The sequence below is a fragment of the Crocodylus siamensis genome, chromosome 4 (genome assembly GCF_052110815.1).
Source record: "Crocodylus siamensis isolate JL-2025a chromosome 4, ASM5211081v1, whole genome shotgun sequence".
Classification (NCBI taxonomy): Eukaryota; Metazoa; Chordata; order Crocodylia; family Crocodylidae; genus Crocodylus; species Crocodylus siamensis.
Window position 1 is genome coordinate 72,346,417 of NC_143398.1, and position 17,541 is coordinate 72,363,957.

The window sequence follows — 17,541 nt, forward strand, 5'->3', positions numbered from 1 at the left end:
ATGTGAAAGGTTAAACCATGAATTGCTTAACTGACAAGTACAGTGATAATCAGTTAGCTTACAGGTTATCCTTTAGCTCTGGCTGACACAGTCTGGCAGGGAAGAAGGAAAGGGAAGCAAGCCATGCAGTGCCCCAGCAGGAATCAGAAGACAGCAGAGCAGACAGGCAGGCAGGAGGATCACTAGTAAACACAGCCTAAGATGGAAACAGGGAGCAGCCTAATACCTCATCAGTTAAGCAATTAGCTGCTTGTTCACAGGTGCTCTCTCCCTTCTAGGGCAGGGCTGCAGGTGGGCAGTGTTGTCTGGCTGGGCTTACCTCTTCCCCATTCCCCCTCCCTCCAGTCAAAGGGCTCCAGGAGCTGGAAGTGGCTCCCAGAAGTAGCTGTGTCATCAGTTAATGGTTTAACCGATATAATTAAAGGAGGTTAAATGAATATTTTAAAACAATATTTACATCCCTATTGAAAATATGAACTCAAACAATTTGACAAAGCTATGAGCAAACTAAAACCAGGATGGAAATATCAGGTAAGTAACACTATCACACATGCTTTCATACCCAGGATACAAACTAGTAATGAAGTATGATGTCTTCGTTCATAAGATCTATTTTATAATAAAATACTAATAGATCTCCAAAGAAAACTCCCTTTCTGGAAGAGGATCCCTAGCTATACAATGGCAGAAAACAAAAATAACTCACTGACTGGTCATTGATAAAAGGCTTTGAAATTCTGCATTTGTACCACACAAAGAGGGTAATACATTAGGAAACTGATAGCTTTCATATCCCAGCCTCATTTTTGTAAAAGCATGTAAAAGTTCCTACTCATACTAACACCATCAGACAGAGCACACAATATGTGCATATATTTCAATAGGCCAATGCAGGCTTCCTGTCTAAGGGCTTAAGACAAGGGGCAGACAATTATTTTGGATGGAGGGCCACTTACCAAGTTTTGGCAAGTCATTGAGGGCCAAATGGGTAGCCCCACCCTTTGACAGGTGCCCTGCCCCCTGGTCACCACCTTGGGACTAGAAGTCCCACCCCCTAATCCCTGACCTTTGCCACCAGAAGTCCCTCCCCTTGCCCCCCAAAAGTAATCCTTTGAGCAAAGGAATTTGCCATCTTGGAACCAGATAAAAACCAAATTATATTATAAAAATCAAACATACTACAATATTCATTAATTTGATTTCAGAAAATATTTTTGTCCTGGTTTACTTGTGTTTGTGTAGTATACATAGAGGTGATGGTATAATAGCATAAAATGAAGTCTTACTTTTGTATATTGTGGGTGGGTATCAGTTTGTGAGTGTGTGTATGTGGGTGTATGCAAGGTGAGGGAGCATGTGAATGTATGTGTGGGTCGGTGTGGGGTTTGTGAAAGGCTGTGTGTGGGGGAGGGTGGCTGGGGAGGACTGTGGCATATGTGGATGGGGAGAGTTTCCCCACAGCCTGCCCTGCCCTCCCTCAGCAAGCAGAGCCCCTGCCAGCACTACTCCAAGCCTGGGCTCTGTGCTCAAGCTGCTCCTGGCCCTGGGGCAGACACAGCCCCACTTCCCCCCTTGTTTGCCACCACTGCCCTTCTCTTGCCACTTCCCCAACACCTGCCCCCACTTACCGCTGCGGCACCATGTCCCAGACGCTCCTGCAGTCCCAGTGCTGCAGCTGGGAACCATGTGGTACTGGAATGGCCAGCCAGTGGATGAGGGAAATGGCTACACATGGCAGGGGAAAAGGGTCAGCAAGTGGGTGTAGGGAGTGCAGCAACAGCTCGGTGGGAGGGGCCAGTGCTGATGCATCAGGGCCAGCATTGGCAGCAGCACCAGACATAGGCTGGCAGGGGTCCAGGCTAGAAGCCCCTGGTAGGCAGAAGTTTCTGGGTGGGGGTAGGTTGGGGTCGGGCCAGCCTTGCTGCTCAGGCTGCTTAATCCTGCTGTCTGCTCCCCCTGGCTCCTGTCATCTTTGATAGGCAGTCAGGGCAGATAAATATTTATTTTCTAATTTTTTTAGGGGCCCCACGGGCCAGATAGAATGGGTCAGTGGGTCGGATGCGGCCTGTGGGATATATTTTGCCAGCCCCTGGATTAGACAGATAAGCACACTAACAAAGACACAATATGTCCGTAAACAGGTGTAAACAAAAAGCAAATAGATGACCTATACAACAGTACAGAGTTTCTTATTCAAATCCATTGTAGATTTAACCCAGAAAAAAGCCAGGAATTAAACTACACTGTTGTGAGCTTGAAATTCCAGCATGGAAGCAATGCAATTAAATGAAACTAAACACTGAAGAAAATGATATACCCTTGCTTGGAATACTGTGTTCAGTCTTGGCTATCCCATCACAAAAAGGATGCAGCAGAATTAGATTGCATCACAGCCTGGCAACAAGAACAGCTAGGGGACAGAAAACACTTAAGAGTAGAAAATTAGAGCTGTCAATCTTACTCAACAGGGCAAGAAGGAACATAAAAAGACTACACAAAAGTGTCATGCAGCAAGTAGCTCAGAAACATCTGACAACAGAGGACAATCCAACTGAAAGATGATAAATTCAAGGGAAGAAAAAAGCAAAGTAAAACTATTTTCACAAGTTGCAAAATTAGCCTATTGTACTTATTACTGAGGTACTAAGCCAAGTGTCTGGAGGTCAGCATAAAACAAAATTAGTTTTTTCAAGATTAAACATTCATATTTCAACAGTTAAATGAGTCTCCCAATTATAAGAGCTGGAGGGAAGCTCTCTCTCATTTATGTCATCCTGTAATTGCCTGTTGCAGGGTTGCATGGTATCAACCATTACAGGAAACTATGGTAAATACTGGACTAGACTGAATACTCTTCCTCTGAACATCCAAGAATCAGGCCAGTGGTCAGTTTAGTGAACAGTAGCCCAAAAAAGTGTTGCCCCGTAGATGAAATACCAGCTAGACCCCAACTGTGCATACTCTTGCTTGAAGCTATTAAACTTCATGCTGAACAACACAATTTTGCTCCAGAGTATACTACAACTGTCCATTCACTCCAGAATGGCATGTAATGATTCCGAATACATATTTTTGTAGATCAGCTTAAGTTCATGAAGTGCTTTGGAATTCTCTGGCCTCAAGTGATATAACTCACTTAATTCATTATTATAAGTTGTTAATACTGCTTAGCTGGACACTAGCCTGCAGATGCATATGGTTAGCAAATTAATAATCATTGCCACATTACTCCCAAATATCTTTTAGATGTAAACTTTTGTACAAACACTAGAGGTACACAGATATATCAGTCGCATATCAGATAGGCACCGATAACAGAAAAATTAACATCATCAGCGATTGACTTTTTTTGGCCAATAGTCACTGATAAATGCTGTGTGCATGCATGCAGTTGCATGCCGCAGCCTGGCAAAGTGGAAAGCAGCCTCTGGCCAGTAAGTCTATAGAGGGGAAGGAGCAAAGGGGGGCAGATGGAGGCCCCAACAGTGAGAGAGGGAGTAGGGCAGGGGCAACCGCTGCCCAGGTGGGATGGGGTATGGGATGGAGCTGCCAGAGGCTCATTCGGGGGACATTGAGGGTAGAGAAGGAAGGGCCGCTCAGTGGAGACATGGGGGCCAAATCCACCCTTCCCCCTCCCCCAACTTGTGCGTGGGGTGAAGGCAGGCTGCCTGCTATAGGCACAGTGCCAGCCTCATTCTGGCAGGGGGGCTAGGCCGGGGCTGTAGTCAAGCCAGGGGCGAGGCAGGCTCAGCTGCATGGGGCAGGCAGCAGCGGTGCTGGGAGGGGTGGCTATGGGGGCACCGTGGAAAATTTTGGGGTGGTCATAGCCACCCAAATGCCCCCTAGTGCTGTCCCTGCTCAAGGCACTGCGCTAGGCCCTGCCCACACCCCTGGCCTAGCCTACCTTCCCTCCCCTCTTCCAGGAAGAGGCTGGTACAGCTCCAAGCCTGCCCCTGCCCAACACACAAATCTGGGGGGGGAGGGGGGCACATGCCCGTCATGCCTCCACCGGAGGGTCACGCAGTGACAAGGAGCTACCCCCCACCCCACCCCAGATGAGCTGCCCACAGCTCTGTCCCGCACCCCACCCTGGGGCAACATTCACAGCCCTGGCTGGGCAATACCTGCTCCTGCCCACTCCCTCAAGTGGGGGCCTTGATCTGCACCCTCCTCCTGCCTCCCTCCCTCCCCCAGCAGACTTACCAGTGAGACACTGCAGTCCTGTAAATCAGCTATCCAGTCGGTATTCGCCAATATGGCTGGATAATAATCATTCATCAGTATCGGCCAAGAAAATCTTTAACGGCACCCCTAATACACACTTATTTTATTTTACAAGAGTCTGGGGGAAAAACAGGGGACAGGAAATTTATGGTGGAATACATAATTGAACCCTAGACTCCCAAGACCTGGGTTAATACTGAAGTACTGGTTCACTGTTAACTCTGAAAATACTGTGTTTTCTGGATCACTTCCACATGTATATACAAAACAATGAATAGGCGATTTAAACTAGACAAACGTCATCACTTTCTGCATCACCTTTTTTTTCTTGGAGACTCATCAGACAATTACTAACTAGATCTGTACCTGTTTAAACATAAGATACAACAGATTTACATCCCTAAATCATATAATTCACATCAGAAGCTCCCAAACTTTTTAAAATTTCCAATGTTTTTACTGCTTTGACAGCTTGGATACTATATGTACTCAACTCCAAGACACCATATTTTTCCCCAAATTAACACAGGGGGAAAAAAGCCCCCGAGTCATAGACTGTTCCTCCTGCCCAGCTCCTTTGGCTTAGGCCCTGGCTCCAGCATAGAGCACATGGTTGGGAGGGAGTCATCCTGGCCACATGGCCGTGGTGGTGGCAACTCCAGCTCAGACCCCAGACCTGCCAGCACAGTGTGGCCAGGCTGAAGCTGGAGTAACTACTGCCATGTGGTCAAACTGGGACCAGAGAGTAAATAGTGGTGAGTGGGAGCACAGCCAAGGATGGTGGGGGCAGGCAGCAGGGGAGGCAGTAGGCAAACAGTGTTGTGGGGCAAGTGGCAGGAGTCAGCCCACCCTCCCACCCATGCTCGTCCTGCTGCAGAGCGGGGAGGGCTGGGGGCACAACAAGAATTTAAGGCAACACTCCAATAGCTGGATTCTGCAAGTGGAAAACCACAACGAAAACAGACAGGTAAGTTTGCCATGTCTAGAATCTGACTGGGGGGAGGAGGAGGAGCATCTTAAATTCAGCACCTCTTTGGCCCCAGCACAGGGGGCAGTCTTGCTGTCTCTCTCAGGGAAGGTTTCCTTAGGGCCACTGCGCACTTCTACCATTCACAACCGACAGCTCGAGTCAAGGTGACCGGGGCCCAGAGGCAGGGGAGGGTGAACAGGTGCCCTCCCCACCCTGCAGGCTGCTTCCTATGCAAAACCTCTGCCGGCCCTTCCCTTCCCCCGCCGCAGGGAGCCGACCCCTCTCGGGAGCGCCGCGCGGCTGCCAGACCCGCCCACTCCCCCGGTCCCGGGGCCGCCCGCGGCCTTCCCCGCTCTGGCCGTCCGTCAGTCCACCTCCCCCCACACGCCCTCCCCCCCGCTCACGTGGCGGTGGGGCCCGGTTGGCCCAACGTGCAGCCGGGCCAGAGCAGGCCGGGCGCGGCCTACGGGTGCGGAGGGGGGGCGCCCCCAGCGGGGGGCACCACCCTCAGGCGCAGCCCCCCCAGCCCCGCTCTACTCCCCCGGCGCGCGGCGGTACCTGCGCGCAGGGCCGGGACCGGGGCCGTGCCGGGCCGGGGCGGCGGTGACTCAGGAGCGAGGAGGAGGCGGCGCCGCGCGGCTGGCGGTAAAAGGGCCCGGGCTCCCGCCGCTCGCGCTCATATAGAATTCACGTCACCACGCAGCGCGCCCGCCCTCCCCCTTCCCCGCGCGCCCCTGTCGCCAAGGCAACGCGAGCGCGCGCACTCCAACACCTCCCGGAGGCCGGCGAGAATTCTCCCCCCACCCTGCCTGGCTAGGCAAGGCGCATGCGCAATAGCGAGGCCAGCGCGCGCAACCTGCGCCCTCCCGCCCTGAACCTTACACTGCGCGTCCTTACACTGGAGCGGCGGGGCTTGCGAGTGACGCCGCTCCCCCCCCTCGTACGCGCGTCCTGCCTGGGCGGGGCTGCTCCCGGAGCGGCGGGGTTGCCCGAAGCTCGCCCTCATCCCGCCAGCGCCCCGAGCCACGTGCCAGAATCCTAGCAGGGAAGGTTCTTTGGGTAGATTAGATTTCTTTTAGGAGTACTCAGTCCGTCTGATAAAAGGCATCGCATTTATCCAAAGAACCTCGCCTGCCTCTGTCCTGAGACCAGCACGGCTACAACCGACAACCCATCGGTATAGCAGAGACTCCCTCTGCCTAAGGGTGTTTGCACGCCAGACCTTGCAAAGAACTTTTTCCCCCAACTATTTAGTTGGTTTAATAAAAGATCACATCTACCCAAACAGAGGCGACTGGTACCTCCTGAGTCTGGGCAGGCACCAGTCTACACCACCAGCAGCAGGGGCATAGCTGGCGAGCATAAATATAGTGCTGTGCTGCCCAGGCTGTCACTGTGCTGCTATATCAGAGTAACCCAAAGAACTTCGCCTGCATACATACAGCACCGTGCTGCTCAGGCTACCCAGTATTTCCCTCATAGCATTGTAAGGGCCCTCACAGAGAGCATCCCTGCCCTGCAGAACCAGGCTGGGAGGGAGGTGACAGGTACCTACTGACAGAAAAGGAAGGAGGAAGGAAACCTACAATGTGGCCAGACCACAGAGATGCCCCCGCAACCCATGACTTAATCTGGAGAGAAATGTGGCAGGGGAACAGGGCAAATCAAAAGAGAAAGGGCCTTCTTCTGTAGTTTTATTCCCCTGTAACATCATGAGATTCAGGCTGGGACAGCAAACCTGAGAGAGACAGGCCTAAAGGACAGATGTAAAGACAGAAAAAGGAGGGTGAGGGTTGTTCCCCCACAAAAAGTTGTTCCTATTGTTACAGACCCTGTTGTGTTTTGGGCTTCATGACATGTCATCATTTTCTGGTGTTTTATTGTATTGATAGGGCAGGTGTAGGCTCATTGGAAATCCTGTGTTGTGCCAAGTCTATCACTATGGATTATGTTAAGCCGGCTATGTATAGCTCTATGGTTTTGGATGTTTTAGCCAGAGAACGAAGTAGGAAGACAAAATGTCAAACACACAGGTACTGGAGCATGCAGGACTGACACGCTCAGGAGCTGCTGTCAAGAAGAGGAGGTTGTGATGGCTTGACCAAGTCAGGAGAATGGGAAGACACCATATCCCCAAGAATATTTGATACAGTGAGAGATTCGAGACAGTTCTAGAAAGCAGGGTCGAGTTCTCTGGCAGTACCACAACACATGCAAAAATGATACAAAGTACAAAGTGCTGGTGGTGTAACATCAGCGTAGAAAGCTTGGCACTGGTGCAGCTCACCATGAAGCAGCTTTGACCCAGAGGATGGAAGCAAAGTAAGAAAGAAGGATGTAGTGTGCTGTAAACTTGGACTCCAGCTCAGACACTACATGGCTCTGTGAAACTTGTAACAAGTTGGGTCACTTTCAAATTGGGCTCGTCTGTCACAAGCAGATTCACCAAGCACCTGACTAGACTTCTTAGGCGTACACCATGATCCAGAGGATCGGTGGTCACCTAAAGAGCCAGAGAACTCAGGGAGTGGGCAGAACTGCTAATTAACTCTTGCTGTCACTTCCTAGGGCCAGAAAAATTGCTACTCACAATAACAAAAGCAAGGCATGACCCTAGCTGTGCTAGAATATTCATCTTTGAATCTCAGGCTTTGGAAGTTTGCTGGCCCCAGTTACACGGTCTCACTGCCAGAGTCAGCAGAAAGGCCTCTGGAAAAGACTCTCATGGATGGCTAGGGGAAGCTAGATGAGAGGGTAAGAATCTGCACTTGTTCTACATTTCTGTCTCCAAACCTATGGTTTGTATTACTTGCATGGCTCGTTCATCCTACGTAATGAATCCTCTCTCTGTTTGGCTCCTTACTAATTGCCAGTGAAAAGTGTGATTTTTAGGCGAGTGATATTCCAGGCTGATTCTTTTCCCAGAAAAGGCGACCTATAATTCTTCCAAAACACAGAAGTGGGAGCCACTTGGGGCTGGCAAAAATCCCTCACTACAGTTGCAGAGTCCAGTGTAAGAGGAACTGAGGTGCAGGGATAGTGAGGCCATACACACACTTGGAGAAGGTGATTAGGGACAGTCAGCATGGATTCATCAAGAGGAAGTCATGCCTGACCAACTTGATTGCTTGCTATGACAAGACAACTGGTTCTGTGGATCCAGGGAGAGCAGTGGATGTGATCTACAGTGACTTTAGCAAGGCTTTTGATATGGTCTCCCACCACATTCTCACAACCAAGCTAAGGAAGTTCAGGTTGGATGAATGGACTGTAAGGTGGATAGAAAACTGGCTGGATTGTTTGGCTCAAAGGGCAGTAATCAATGATTTGATGTCTAGTTGGCAGCTGGCATCAAGTGTGCCTCAGGGATTGGTCCTGGCGCCAGTTTTGTTCAGTATCTTCATCAACGACCTGGAAGATGGCATAGGGTGTAGCCTCAGCAAGTTTGTAGATGACACCAGACTGGGGGGAATAGTAGATATGCTGAAGGGTAGGACTAGGATTCAGAGACCTCAATGGATTGGAGGATCGAACAAAAGAAATCTCATAAGATTCAATAAGGACAAGTGCAAAGTCCTGCACTTATAATGGAACAATCCCATGAACGAGTACAGACTGGGATCCAAATGGCTAAGCAGCAGCTCCGCAAAAGAAGACCTGAGGGTTACAGTGGACAATAAGCTGAATGTGAGCCAGGAGTGTGCCCTTGTTGTAAAGAAGGATAACACCATACATTAGGTCTGCATTAGGAGGGGTGTTCCTAGCAGATAAATGTAAGTGTAAGTGATTATTCCCCTCTATTCTGTACTGGGAGGCCACATCGCCAGTACTGTGTCCAGTTTTGTGCCCCCCACTCCAATACAAATTGGACAGAGTCCAGGAGAGGACCACAAAAATGGTTAGAAGGCTAGGGAACAGGGCTTATGAGTTTGCAGAAACTGCAAATTTGGTAAGTCTATGAAAAAGCAGGAAAATGGGGACGGGGGAAGGAAGGGGGATGCAAACAGAGGCAGGAAGCCCTGGTGTGCTGAAGCACAGGAGGGGAGAGGGAAGTGGGAGGGAGCAGGAGATTTTTGCCTCTGATTGACTGAGGGGTCTCACAAGCCCCACCCCTTCCCAGAGATTGACAAATAGCCATCTATCAATCTCCAGGGAGAAGCTGGAGAGGCCCCTCCCTTCCTCTGATTCTGAGGGGCCCCAGCAGCCCTTCCCCTCTCCAGAGATTGATAGGTGACCATCTTTCAATCCCCACGGAGAACCAGAAGAGCCTCTCATTCCTCTGATTGGCCAAGGGGCACCAAAAGTCCTATCCCTCCCTGGAGATTGACAGGTGGCCACCTGTCAATCTTTGGAGAAGGGTGGGACTTCTGGGGCCCCTCAGCCAATCAGAGGCATAGGTGCTGTGGCACTCCACTATGAAAATGGCACCCAACACCATGCCAGGACTGTGACTTTGGAGGCAGCCTCTATGAATTAGGTAGGTCCCTTCTCAGGAGGGAGGCTGAAGGACCTGAGCTTATTCAGTCTGAAGAAGAGAAGACTGAAAGGTGGATTTAATAGCAGCCTTCAGCTACCTGAAGGGTGGGGGTTCCAAAGAGGATGGAGCTATGCTGCTCTCAATGGTGGCAGATGACAAAACAAAGAGAAACGATCTCAAGTTGCAGCAAGGAAAGTTAGGTTAGATATTCGGGAAAATCTCTCTCATTAGGAAAGTGGTAAAGCACTGGAACAGGTTATCTAGGGAGGTGATGGAATCTCCATCCTTGGAGGTTTTTAACACCTGGGTAGACAAAGCTTTGGCTGGGAAAATACATTTGGGGCTGGTTCTGCTTTGAGCAGGGATGTAGACTAGATGACCTCCTGAGCTCCCTGCCAACCCTGATTTCCTATGGTTCTGTGACAGGGAGCTGTCCTGGGACAACCTCGGGTTGTTTCTTGGGGCAAGTGGCAGTGCAATGAAGAGAAACTTGGGGCTCTGTGGGTCCTCTGCAGGTGGGTTTGTGACACCTGGTATAAAGGGTATAGATTAAAAGGCATGAGGTGCCAAGTGGAAAAACAAGAGGGTGGCAAGAATGGCAGCTCTCAGCAGTGTCTGCAGTGCTACCATGCTATTGCATGTGCAGCAGGCATTTAGGGAGCTCAAGCTGTTGCAGCTGCTGTGTCCCCTGTGAAAGGAAGTAAGCACTTGGCACCCTTCCCACACCCTATGTGCCCCTCCATAATGCCCAGGGCTCCAAAACTCTTAGTTAGCCTCTGGTTGTTAGCTTTCTGTCTCGCTACAATTTTTGTGGCAGACAGTCTGAAAAATGACAAAGATGTAGAATACGCTGCATTTAACATATAATCAGTATTTATGGTGCAGCATCACTTATAGTGTAATCATGTTAATTCTATTCAGGCAGTTGAAGTGGCAAATCTGATAAAAGGAGGATGTAAACAAAAGACTTAATTCACAAGGGAGATTGAGGGGTTGTAATGCTAGCTTTGAAGCACCCTGATGCTGATAGAAATCAACAATGCTGAGTTGGAGGCCCAGGCTCCCTTATACAATGCACTGGAAGGGTTAGGCACCTAGAGGAAGGTATTCGCACAAGCCATCCATCCAAATGGAGAGCTGCCATTAGGAAGCTGAAAAGAGGGAACTCTAAGCCAGGAATAGGCAAAATACAGCTTGCAGGTTGGATCCAGCCCAGAGGCAAGCAGCAGCACTGCGCAGCAGACCCTGGGCGAGCTGCACTCAGGCTCCTGCCTCTGCTGACAGGCAGTGCAGGCAGCAGCTCTGACCTCTGCTAGTGCTGTGAAGCACATTGGGCAGCAGCAGCCCTGCCCACCGCCACAGGGGATGCTAGGCAGAAGCAGCCCTGCCCGCCTGCTGGCCACTCGAGCTGCCCTTCAGCAGAGGCAGGGTCCCAAGCACGGCTCACCCAGGGCCTGCCATGTGGTGCTGATCAGGTGGGTGGGTGGGACTGCTTCCATCCAGCATTCCCTACAGTACCTGGGAGGTGCAATCTGGCCATGCAAGTCCTGGGCAAGCTGCGCTTAGTCCCCAGCCTCTGTTGGGAGGTGCCACCTAGGGTGTATGGATCCAGACTGAATCTCCCAGGCACCATGGGTAATATTAGACAGAAGCAACCCTGCCTGCCTGGCAGGCCCTGGGCAAACTGTGTTTGGACCCTGGCAGCTCTGGTTCTGGCTGCCACACAATGCCAGGTGGGCAAGTGGGGCTGCTTCTGCGCAGCAGCTCCTGAGCCCCACTCATGGCTTGTCCAGTCCCTGCCCACGAGAGATGGAGCCTGGCTGTAGGTCTCTGTGCTCACCCCACCCTGCCATCAGGGCTACTGGGAACTGTGGGGTGGGGGCCAGGTATGCATGCATGCATGCACGCACACCAGGAGCCCCAATGGCAGGCTGGGACAGTGTGGAGGCCTGCAGCCAGGTTCCATCCCCTGCCTCTTAGCTCCAGACATGGCCAGTAGGTGCCAGCTCTGGGCAGCAAGGGAGGCAGGTGTGCATGCACACTCACCAAACTGATTAAGTTGCCCTCCAGCCCAAATAATTGCCTACCCTTGCTCCTCAAAGGTAGCAAAATACCTAATTCTGGGTTGGACAAAGGTGTATCCCTCCCCTCTGTCTTCACAACCATTGATCCTGTTTTGGAGTTAGGTGCCTAAAGGATGTTAATTAATTTGTGTCCTGAATACCAGGATATAGAGTCAGTCAATAGGACTTACTGCGAGAGATACAACCTAGATATCCAGTAGCCCAGGGTTTGGGGTATTGTTATGAGAAGCAGGTGATGGGTTCAAAATGTTTTTCCGATCAACCAGATGAGAAGGGATTTAAATTGGTCTCCCATATTCCACACAAGTCTTCTAATTATTAGCTTGTTAGGTATACAGAGCCCAGTAGGATCATCTCCCCTTTGTGTTCTACAAGAGAAAGGCCTTATCTAGCTTATGGCTATGGATCCCATGAGGCAACAGGTTGCTAGATGTTAAAATGCTAAGCTTAAATCCCCATTGTAGATATAACTTTTAGTGACTTCAAGTGCCTACAGTATTTACTTGAGAAACCAGTTAGGTTTACTCTGCACATAGTTTTAGTACCAGTCTGATTATTTCATTTGGAGTATGGCTTTTTACCAAAGTTTACCACACTTAATAATATAAAAAAATGCTTTCTAATTATTTAGTTTATGAACCATTTCTTTTGGGAATAAGCTATAACAGTATAAGCACCTTTTATACCCATATAACTGCATCCAGTCTAGGGACTTATACTTCATTATCTGCATCAGTGGTGTTAAAGTAGCACAACATTTGTTTGTAGACAAGGGCCCACCACACTAGCCCATCAGGCTGATAGGATTAAAGCACACTGCACACATGGCAGTATTGTGGCCACCGTTGAGTCCATGAGCCCAAGTGACCAGGTTCCCGTATACAGCTAGGTTAACTAGAGGTACCTTTAGCAAAAGCTCAGAGTGACGCTGAAATCTATACCTCTGAATCCATAGAAAGACACCTGGAAAACACTGAATCCATATAAAAACTATTCTAGCATCATATCCTTTGTGGGCAGATAGCCACTGGTAAATCAGCACACCTTATTAAATCAGGCTTAAATTAAAGTGCTTTATACTGATTTAGCCTAAGGTAATACTTTTAAATCTAAACTAATTTGGTAAAAATTCTGCAACTTTTGTATATGAGCAAGGCCTAAGTTATGATCACTCATTATGAGGCAATGACTTTTATTCTGAATTGACTATGAAAAAAAACCCAAACCTCATGTTCTACCAGATGCTAGAAACAGATGTACTTTCCTCATTTCTCTTTCAAACTGCTATGAATGGTAATTCTGGAGGAATATGTTTGATTCTATTCAATGAAAACAATAAATTCAGCATTAAAAATTAATCACATTTTTACATAAAAACTTTTAATTTTAATTGAATTGTTATCATAAGTTGTCTGATGAACCATACAGTGTAAGCAGTTGTTATTTTTTCCATGTTGCATTTATTTTTAGATGGGCTACATTTTAGAGGATGGAAGTACAGAAAGAACACTGATTCAGGAAATAAGTCTTCATTTATAAATACTTGCACAGATAGCCCACAGTAGTTCTGTTTTGCTATCACATGGCAAAGGTAGCAAATCATGCAAATCTGTGTGTAGCTACCTCCTCCCAGTTTTCTGTGGGGGATTTTTTCTACTTGCTTCTGCTTTTGTAAAATGAGAGCAAATTTCTCCACAGGGAACAGAATTTCAGACATCAATAACAGCAAAGAAAAGAACTGTACTCTATAGAGCTTTTGAAATACTGTAATAAAGACAAAAGAAAATGACACAACAGAGAAAAATGAAATGCTGAAATGTGGTTATACACTTTTTGACATTACAGTTTTCAACATCTTTCATTTTTCACTATTTTTAAATCTTCAGGGATGAATCATGACTTACCTTACCTACAAGGGTTGTTCAGGAGAAAGCAGAAGCTGTAAAGTAATAAAAGAAAGACCGGCAACAGACATGTACCTGAGTCAGTTTGAGGAGATAAAGAAAACAGGCGTATAATATGAAGTAGGTAAACTTAGGAGAGAGAAACCAGAACAAATAAGTTGAGAAATGAGAAAATCATTTTCTGAGACTATATTCATTACTATAGTGATAAGTTTCAGAAGCTGAACATACTGAACGTTATAGAAAGTGCACCAAAACTTTTCAAGGTTGTAACCTACAGATAAACTGAAACTTAGTTTGTAAGCATTGTGTCTGCTGTGGTAGAGCCTTACCAAGAGAATGTAAAGCAAGATCAGGTCCTAACTGAAATATCATTCTTGGATAGAAAAACTTTTAAATAAGTAGCTTATTTTTAATGCCATAAAATAATTAAGTTACTCTAATAGCATAAATCCTATCTATAATGTAACTGAAATGTGTTGCATGAAATAAAGAAAAATAAAATGGAAATATATACACCTCTTTGAATATCTACCCCAAATGTATCCTGTAGTTTCATGAAAAAGACTACAATCTAGAAAGTTTCTGTCATTAGATCTCTGGGTTCTCCTCAATGGTGGTTAATATATCACCTTAAGGATATGAATAACCTAGCTTTCTCATATTTACTTTGTAAGTCAAAAGAACAATCCCACCACTAGACTATATCATGCATACACTCGTTCTCTTTCACCCAATTATTCTTGAATTATTTCAGCACAGTGGTTCAGCTTCAGCAAAAGGGATGAAGAATGACCCCATAGCTAAGGTTAGGCTATAGCCTTCCTGGCTAAGGTTTTTTCTTGAGAATGAAAGCTATGGGTTCAAATCTTCTCAGGCTGAGGAGGAAACTAAACCTATTCCTCACGCTTCCTGAGCAAATGCTCTAGTGACTGACTACTGTACAACAGGTGACCATGACCATGACTCCCTGTCCTTTTCAGTTCTTTGAAACAAGTTGCAAGCATCTCTGCTTAGGAAAGGATTTTGAACTGAGGATGGAGGCACCTATCTGCAATCTAGATTAGGTACTTAAACTCCAGCACTTAAACTGCCCTCCTCATTTCCTTATTGGATAGCTCTGGGCAGAGCCCTGTTTAACTCTTAACCAGCCAAACACAAGTACCAGCTGCTTAAAAGTCTAGCCCATGGGTGTACTCTTTTGTTGAGCCTATCGGATTGGTTTTGCTTAGAAGGACTGAATCTTAAAAACAGAGAAGAACAAAAGGATGATAAAAGTTTTAATTTAAACTCTCAGGGGAGTTATTTCGGGAAACCATTCTGAAACACGTGCACCTGCTAGGCTGTCTGAAGAAGTTAGTCTTCTTAGACGCACAGAGCACACAGTAAACCTTTAAGGCTGAAGTGGAAGTAGACTGTTGTCATCCTCCTGCTCCTGTTTACAAATGCCAAGCCCAGAAATATGACAAAGCCTCAGTGACATACGTGGGTCTCTGGCTCCCAGGGGCCAATGTTTGCACTTGCGCCCCCCCCCCCCCCCCGCCGTCCTTCTCATACCAATACTTAAAGTCACACCACGTAATAAGAACTTTGAAGGGCCCAGCTGGCAGCGCCCCTAGGCGCCATACCCCCCAGCATCAGTCTGCCACTGCAAAGCCCCTGTGGGAGACCCCATTCAGTTGCTCTAAAGCACACTGGAAATGGAGATCTCAAGAGTGGCCATTAGGGACACCCCCAGAGGTTTTAGGTTTTCTGGGTTAGACGTGTGCTCAAGAGTGGCCCTATCTGGGAACTTTGGAACCACAGTGTAGGTACTCATACCTTCCTCTGTCATACCTGCTGAATAAGAATAAGTAATCAGACCCGCCATACAGATAAGTATGGTCGATACAAAGTTTTCTCCATCCCCTGGGGTCTCAATTAAGTGTGGAGAACTTTGGACTTCTCAGAATTGCTAAAGGCATAAGGCCTGACACTTGAGAATGTGAAGTTGAAGCAAGCAGAAAGAGAACCTGGATGCAGATCCTAGCAGTTGACACCTCTTTTTAAAATTATTTTGTGTGCTCTGGATTTTGTAATATCTATATTTTGTAACATCTGTGTTACCACTTTAGCAGCATGTAATAGTATTGTAGATTGGTGCTTTTTCAAATCAATTGTAAATTGAAATAAATAAATGTATCCTATGTCCTTCATATCATCCTGCTGATGCTCTTACCTTACAGTCAGCAGAACAATTACATTTGACACTAAAATTTCTAAATATCAGAGGACTTGACTTATTGGCAATCAAGCTAATGAAGCCTAGTAACCAATCCATCAAATTGTATATCAGCTTTTAAAATTCAGGTTCAGGCCTCCATTATTATTTGGCAGGGGGGAAAAAAACTTATCTGGTGAGAAAAGAGCTCTACCAAAATAACTTGTGTACCTTTCTTAACATTTCAAAATTCTAGTTGATCAATAATAGCATTGTATCTGGACAGTGTTCACAGACTGATAAACCACTATGTGTTTAAAGAGGGTGCAAAAGCTGAGGCATAAAGCTGCCAAGAAAAGAAAAAGAGCCAACTTTAAACAACTCAATTGTAGAAAGCATTCCTCCTGTTTACTTCTCTTTTTTCTTCTCCTTTTCTAGATTTCGTATTATCATCGTCGTTTTTCACAAAAAATTTCTGAGTTTAGGTTAAGTGATCTTGTTTTGTCATATTACTGTTGCTTATAGCTGTCATTTATTTTTATACTCTAAAGGAACAATCCAGCAGGGATTGATATCCATTTTATCAGGATTCTCTACTTTCCATTACTTTTTATTTACCTCTTTTAATTTACTTCTGGTTTAGCTTTCTCTCTCTTTTTGTTTAATCTCCTCGAGTATCCTTTTTCTTCTGTTTTCTTTTCTTTCACTTCCTCCTTGCTCAGTTATTTAAATTTTTATTTTAGTTCCATCTGTAGCAGAAGGCTGCAGGCCAGACAACAGTTTTTTCTGGAGGTCTGCTCTGGTAAGCCTCTCTGATTCTGTACTCCTGGTTCACTAACTCCTGACCCTGCTCAGCTTTGTTCCTGGACTCTAGCTTTTTGATTATTTCCCCTGGAAACTTTGTCTTTGACTCTTGGCTCACCAGATTCTGGTTTTGACTCCTGGTATACTCTGACTCCAGCTGAACGTTAGCATATCCTGACTTCAGTACCGGCTTCTAAGTCCTGAACCTCGATTCAATTTGTGTTTTGAACTCTGTCCTTGAATTTCCCTTTGGATACCTGCCCCTTGCCTTGGCCTGTGGTTTGACTCCTCCCTTCCCCAGTGGCATAACCACTAGGATAGACTGCTCAGAACACTTACAGGTGGCCACACAGCCCGATGGTTTTCGATTAAAAGATGGCTATAGTGATTGTGTAATAATAATGGGAAAGGCCTGGGAGAATGAAAGACTTCCTGGAGCAAATTCTCTTTGATGGGGTACAACTTTTAGCCTCAGCCAGATAGCACTGATTAGTGGAATAGGATAGATGCAGACCTAGGATGAATGTCTGGAGGAGCCGAATTTCAGAAGGACAAGAGTCTACCTTTCTAGAAGTCTGCGTAGGCTTTGAAATCATTGGAACTGTGGTAGCAGAACATTAGCAAGAGAGATCCCTGTGCATGGAGAAGCATATAGACATTGCCATCTGGAAGTTTGCCATACCCTGTTGCAACCAGTCAGTAGCTAACAAGTTTGGCATTAACCCATTAGCTGTCAGGGCTGTTCTTATACATACACAGGCTATTTTTGGTAGAATGTTGCCTGACATTGTCAAAACATGGCAATCTACAGGAGTTTAACATACATGGTTGGGGATCCTGAATGGTACCAAGTACCTCAACCAGAACTCCAAGTTCTT

General features: G+C 46.9%; 1 protein-coding gene across 1 annotated transcript in view; it reads right to left on the reverse strand.

Annotated features, from left to right (window-relative positions):
* NAP1L1 (nucleosome assembly protein 1 like 1) overlaps positions 1–5,901 on the reverse strand; it is a 46,052-nt gene extending 40,151 nt beyond the window's left edge. Inside the window, exon 1 of the mRNA XM_090041580.1 lies at positions 5,753–5,901. The gene's annotated coding sequence lies outside the window, so the exon portion shown is untranslated. The remainder of the gene's footprint in view (positions 1–5,752) is intronic.
* Between the last annotated feature and the right edge of the window lie 11,640 nt (positions 5,902–17,541).